Raw genomic sequence first — 7,078 nt, 5'->3', positions numbered from 1 at the left:
AAGTTCTCATGACAAAAATAACATGAATTTTTGTGTTCGCTTCTGTCTGTCCAACATGAGCGCAGATTAAAGACCCCTTGTAGTAACACGAAATAATGTAATTACTGAATTTAGTACGGTCACATGTTACATTACTGATTTACAGAAAAAGGCACTGTGATTACTTTGATGCATTACTTTGGAACACCGAGCACTGGCTGTAACTGAGGGACAGAAAACCAGGAAGCTAAAACAAACATTTCAATCCATTGCAAATGACCACGGCAGATCTTAACAGTTTTGAAATCACTAACTATAACTAAAACACTAACACAAAAATCATAAAATCACATGTGAACACACTGAAATATCCAAAGACACATGTTAAATGAAGCACCATTTGGACCCACCTTTAAAAGAACAAACAGTAAAAACCCCTCAAAAGAAATCAAACCCACTCCCACCAGAGTCAGACCATCGCCTCCTGAAGTTTCCACAGTATGGCAAAAGCCGTTTGCCAAAAACACAGCAGAGAGCAGAAATCTGCACATTTCTGTAATTATCATCAAACCTGTTCAGACTGTGTTAGTGTGCCTGCGTTCTCTCTGTGAACTACAGTGTTTGTTCGTCTTCAGTATTTTCATGGATCCGTTTTATATAATCTCAGTAATTTTGCTTCTGAGTACTTTATATAAAATGTAATAGTAATTATCGAGCCAGCGAACATTTGTTTCAGCAGCTGTTTGTAAGATCAAACTTGCTGTGAGAGGTTTGGACGGCACAAACAGATCCTCATGCAGAGATCCTTCCATGAACTAAACTCTGCAGTTTGTTATTTCATTTCAAGAGCTGTTCAGATATTATGTATCTTTTTTAATCTTTTATATTGAATTTTTATTAATGACTGAGGCTTAATATTGCATCTGTTACTCTGTCAGTCTTTATTAATATGTTTTTATTTTAACATATTGCGTAATATGTCATTTCACTTGGTATCAAAACTATTATCACTTATATATTTGCTGTATTTAGACAGTTATTAAAAACATTTAAAAGCTTATGTGTTGTGTTCATGTTGTGCGCTGTGTTGAGATCCTTTTTCTAAGCCTTTCTGACCAACCAGCATGTATTCTGTTTTCATCCAGACAATAAACTGCAGCACTAAAAGATAAAAACGAGGTGTATTTTGTTTATCTAAAAAAAAAAAAAAACCCCACTTTGCTGTTTCTTATTATTTAAAAGATCCTAACATAATAATGAAATAACAGTCCTGTAACAGGTAACCCTGTATGAATAATAAGCCTATAGTGGGTCTTTACAGGCTAAACAACATACCTAATCATATTTAAAGTGTCTAGATCATGCCACAAACTGGTATGTGTAAAAGGCACTCAGAGAAATGAAGCCACCATTAGCACTGTGCACAAAGCAGGAGAGACTTTCCCTCAAATTTGGCATCTGGAACAATGAACTCATGGTACATCAAGTCATGTTGGTATTGATGGATGATGGACCACTGTGAGTTATTTGATGCATGAGTTGACATTGTGGATCACGCATATCTGACATTCAGTCACATTAGCGTGTGTTCATCAGCAGAGTCCTGTAAGCAGTAAGCAGACACTACTTTTTACTCCTGACTGTGCTTAGTGAATGCGTTTTTCTACAGGTTATATTAGAAGTATCACAGCCTGATCAAACACCATAAACTCACAGTTAGTTCCATGACCTCTGTGAACACACATGAATATTCATCCAAAAATGAATAAAATACAGTCACTGTATTTGAACTGTCCTCCTCATTAGTTATGAATGCTCAGCAAGTTGCCTTTTTAAACAGATCTTTCAAGCATCTTGCATCCATGCTAGTCTTTAAAGTACAACATCTCCCTCTAGTGGCCACATGTTTAAAAGCTTTTAAGGCAAATTATAAGTCAGGTCAAACCGAGTAGGTTTATTGTCATTTCAGCCATGTGGTGTGGTACAGGGAGGGCAGACAACGTTACTCCATAACCATGGTGCTACATATGACATTTAACAATCAACACAGCACTATATAAAGTGCAAAACTGTTTCACAGTCTGGCAGTGAGGGCCTGAATGTTCCGGTACCTCTTGCAGCAGGGTGAAGAGTGTGTGATGGGTGCATGGGGTCCTGCACAATGCTGGTGGCTTTGCAGATGCAGCAGGCAAAACAGTTGTCTGTGATGAAGGGAAGAGATTCTCCAGTGATCTTTTCAGCTCTTCTCACTATGCGCTGTAGTGTATTGCGTTATGATATAGTGCAGTTACAGCTGCTCTTGTCAAGTCACTGAAGGCAGAAAAAAGGATTTAACAAATCAAAACCAAACTCTGCAAAGCAACCAAGAGAACCTGACCTCAAAGCTCCCAAAGCAGCGAATTAACCCCCACAATGAACTAGTAGTTGAGATGGAACAACAAGACACTAAGAAAAAGAAAACTGTGGTGCTTCAAAGGAGAAGCTTTTACAGGAACCAGTCAGAAAACACCACAAAGCTCCATGCTAACAATTTATGTTCAGAAAACATTCTCCCCCAACTGGTCACAACTGAATGCCATCCCTCTTTGAGCCTGGTTCTGAATGAGGTTTCTTCCTTTTAAAAGGCAGTTCTTCCTTTCCACTTCAACTGAGTGTTGTGAGATTGTTGTGGTTTCTGTTGTATTATTGTAGAGTTTTCAGCTCATCTTTTTATCACCAAAAATTGCTCAGTGAGGTTTAGTCAGTGAAACTGACTGAGAATCTCCTCTGTGTTGGCAGAGCATTTCAGGAGGTTGTCAAAGATGGTTCTTGTTTCCTCATCTCACCTCTGTTCTTTCTTCAAAATTATCCAGCGCAATGTTTGATTCTGTCCTCATGATGGCACTGTTGCTTCATTATTAAAATTGTAGGACTGCAGAGGTATAACAGTGTTTTAGAAGTGAACTGCACAGCCCCAAGTATTCATCCAAGTCATTGAATCCAAGTGTTCCAGTCACTTCCATAGTGACAGGAGTGTAAAACTTCCTCTCTACTAAATATTCCACAGTCAGCTGTTAGTGGTGTTATTACAAAGTGGTAGATTCTGGAGATGACAGCAACTTAGCCATGATGAAGTTTCCCATATAAAATCATAGAATGGGGTCAGCACAAACTTTCTGCAGAGTCAGTTGCTACACATAACCAAGCTTCATGTGATCTTCAGATTAGCTGGAGAACAGTGCATAGAGAGCTTCATGGAATGGGTTTCCATGCCCGAGCAGCTGCATGCAAGCCTCACCAAACTCAGTGAATGGATCATATGCAGTGGTGTAAAGGATGCCACCAGTGGACTTATTGTTACTGTTATTGTGCTCTATAATAATAACACCACAAAGACAGACAGGAGAATGAGCTTTAGGAGTCCATGCACATTTAAAGAGTCACTGTGTCCCCTCAGCTGAATGCTACTGACACCCTTCAACGAATATGCTTTGAATTATGTTCAACTTTTTGGTAACAACTTTAACACCCCTGGATTAGTGGCTGGAGCCCAGCCTAAGTTTATTATTCCAAGATAAAATGTACGTTCTGTTGTTGCAAAGTGGGAACAACAGAAATTCAGACTAGGTTACAGAGTGGGGTCGTTCAAGATTCAAGATTCGTTATTTGTCACGTGCGTGGTTACACAGGCATAACACGCAGTGAAATGTGACGTGATACTCTCCTTGACTGTGCAAAGAAAAAAGAGAGAGAAGACAGATCTTTATATACAGAGAATAAATATATACAAAGAGGAAATTATGTGCAGCAGGTGGGTGGGTCATGTACATTATATAAATAGAAATAAAATGAAACAATCTGGTAATTTACATGGTCGTTGCATGTTGAGGTAGCATGAAACTGCTGAATGAGTAGCTGCAGAGAGAAGAGACGGTGAGAAGGAGGGGGTGGGGAAGAAAAACAAACAAAACACCTGGGTCACCTGTATGGAGAAAAAAAAACAGAAGATAAAGCAAACAGAAAAAGAGCAACATAATAAAAACAGCACCATCACAATAAACTAGCTAGCAGTAGATAACAGTAGATACTAAATATTAAACGCTATTGTGCAGCACGCAAGAGGCAAGGCAAATTTATTTGTATAGCACAATTCAACAACAAGGTGATTCAAAGTGCTTTACAGAGACATTAGAAACAAAAACAAATAAAAAGCATGATTTAAAATTGATTAAAACAAGCAAACAAACAAACTAACTAAACACACACATTTCACACCTGTTCGCGCGATCTGAACCCTTATCGTAAGGGGAGCTACCAGTCCTTCTGTGGACGAGCTACTTTCTATTTTAAATTCCCTGAATTTAAAATACCTAGGTTTGTTTTTCTCCATCTGCGCTCAGCTTTCCTACACTCTCTTTTTTCATTTTTCACTAGTGTGGAGTTTCTCCATGGAGACTTTTTCCTTCCAGAGATAACCTTCACCTTAATGGGAGCAATAGTGTCCATTACATTTAACATTTTTGCATTGAAAGCTATTGACGAGCTCATTGACTGAACCTTTGGACAGGTCAGGTGTTAATGGGAAGACCTGGTTAAAGATCTCACTACTGTCTTCAGTTATACACCGTTTTGTGATCACTGCTGTTGATATATTTGTGTGGGCTGAGATTTTACTTTCAAAGAAAACACAGTAATGATCAGACAGGCCCACATCAGACACAGTAATTTGCAAATGACAGCGCACAATGTGCTTTGAGGCAGCAGCCAAAAGGTGTAGTGCGTCTGTGAACACCCGTGTGCACACCTGTGTGCACACCTGTGTGGATCAGCATGCTTGTATTCCAAAGGTTTCTCCATGTAACGATCTGCTAGGGAGTGTGGGGAGCCATAGCCCCGTCCACCAGGGTATGAAGCAGGTATGGAGGAGATCCAGGCCCCAGATATCCAGAGGCCCCAGAGTACAAGGACCCGAGGAGGACCACCAAAGGGGGGGGGGAACCGTGCCACCCTCCTGGGAAGAGCTGAGTAGAGCCCCAAACGAGAGGTCACCCCGCAGCTACGGAGCAGAGGCCAGAGGGGGTTGCAGTGGCATGCCCGCGGGCTCTGCCGGCAGCCAGCTGTGCCAGAGAGGACCGAGCTTCAGGCCCAGAGGCCAGAGCGTGAGGGCATCCCAGAAGCCACAGGCGCCGGCCCCGCCAATCGGCCACCAGGAGTGAGCCGGTACATACATGAGCGCCCAGCCCCAGACGACAAGGACCACCAACACACCAACGTCTGAGGGCATCAGCCACCGGCAGGGAGTGTGGTGAGGGGAGATAGGCCTCCGTACTTTAGAGGGCCTGAGATGTACCCAGAGAGGTTGAGTCTAAGACCCAACCTGACATATAGACACAGACGAACAGGCACACGCGGACACAGACGTGCATTCCCACCCCATATGCACAACCAAATACTCGGCACTCACCCAACGTGTAGACAGACACAAATAGACACTGCACAGACAGTCGCACTCCCCAAACATACTCTATATCCCAGGTCCAGGTACCCCCGCCCTCAGAGGGGCAAGCCGCACCTAGACCCAGGAGATGTAACCCTTCTCTCTGGGGTGGAGGCAAGCGGACCACCTCCTTATCCACAGCTCGGCTCCTCCCGAAAACCCTTAGTGTCTATATGCATTTAAAATTGAGGGTAGGGCACCAGCGCCAGAGGTGGGTTGGAGTACACCGACCATCCTCTGGATGCTGTAAAACGTGCCCACCCCCAAGGCCCTATATGTATGTGTTATGTGAGAGTGTGAGTAATGTGGATGTCTAGGTTGCAGAATAAAATTGAGGCACAGGCGGCCAGAAGGGGACAGAGGGGGAGTGCCTCCCCTGCACCCTGGTGACATACCTGCACCCCAAGCCCTGCGTGTGTGGGTGGGTGTGGTAGAGCGGGAATAGGGAGGCAACTTTCATCAAATGTCAAGGCTCTGTGTGCGGGCAGGCAGGGATCCAAATGCAGGACTCTGAGACTGAACGCAACTCAAAAAACCTCAACTTCATTGCTAGCAAAAAACAAAACATGAACTGAACAATGACTACTGCGAACCAAAACACACAGGCACAATCTGAGGGTACAACACGACACTGACACAGAGAAACACGAGGAAGTCACCAAGTAATAGAAAACAGGAGGGAGACACAGCTGGGAGAGATTAGGGCTAACGAGACAGGGGGAGCGAAGCTAGACACACAAACATAAGACATAACCCTTCAAAATAAAACAGGAAACAATTCACAAAGATGCAGACTAAGAAACGCGGACTTACACAGAGGGAACACACGAGCAGAGAAGACTAAGCACAGAACTAAACCCAAACTAAACATGAGGCAAGGCAAGGCAAATTTATTTGTATAGCACAATTCAACAACAAGGTGATTCAAAGTGCTTTACAGAGACATTAGAAACAAAAACAAATAAAAAGCATGATTTAAAATTGATTAAAACAAGCAAACAAACAAACTAACTAAACACACACATTTCACACCTGTTCGCGCGATCTGAACCCTTATCGTAAGGGGAGCTACCAGTCCTTCTGTGGACGAGCTACTTTCTATTTTAAATTCCCTGAATTTAAAATACTCTCTAGACCCAGTCTAGACCCAGCTGGGGAGCTACCCAGAGCTCTAAACCCACTTAACCCTTGTATGGTGTTCGGGTCTGTGAGACCCGTTTTCAGTTTTTTTCAAAAGAAAAATTAAACAATTAATTATTTTTTCAACCTGAAATTCATTGGCTTTGGCTTATTTTCTGTGAAGAACATAAATCCGAACTAATTTTCAATGACCTCATACTGTACCTCCCCCCACGCATTTACATTACATACAAGGTGTTCGGGTCCACTGGACCCAGGTCTAATAAAAGTGTTGAAAGTGTAGGTCCTGTGTTCCCACACTCTGTCTTCCTCCTTTCTGGTGCTGCTGATAGTGTTTTCTTCCCCTCCTGCTCCCGCACAAAGTTGCAACATTGTTGAAAATTCAACTATCAACACCGTCTGCTCTGACATTCCCACACATTTTACCCTCTTTCTTGAGGGATCCAAATTTTATTTTCTCATACCCTGTCCCACCTGCAAATG

This window comes from Haplochromis burtoni, unplaced genomic scaffold (genome assembly GCF_018398535.1).
Source record: "Haplochromis burtoni strain Fernald_Lab_line unplaced genomic scaffold, NCSU_Asbu1 Contig_871, whole genome shotgun sequence".
NCBI lineage: Eukaryota > Metazoa > Chordata > Actinopteri > Cichliformes > Cichlidae > Haplochromis > Haplochromis burtoni.
The sequence above is the reverse complement of the archived record's forward strand: the minus strand, read 5'-3'. Positions refer to the sequence as shown.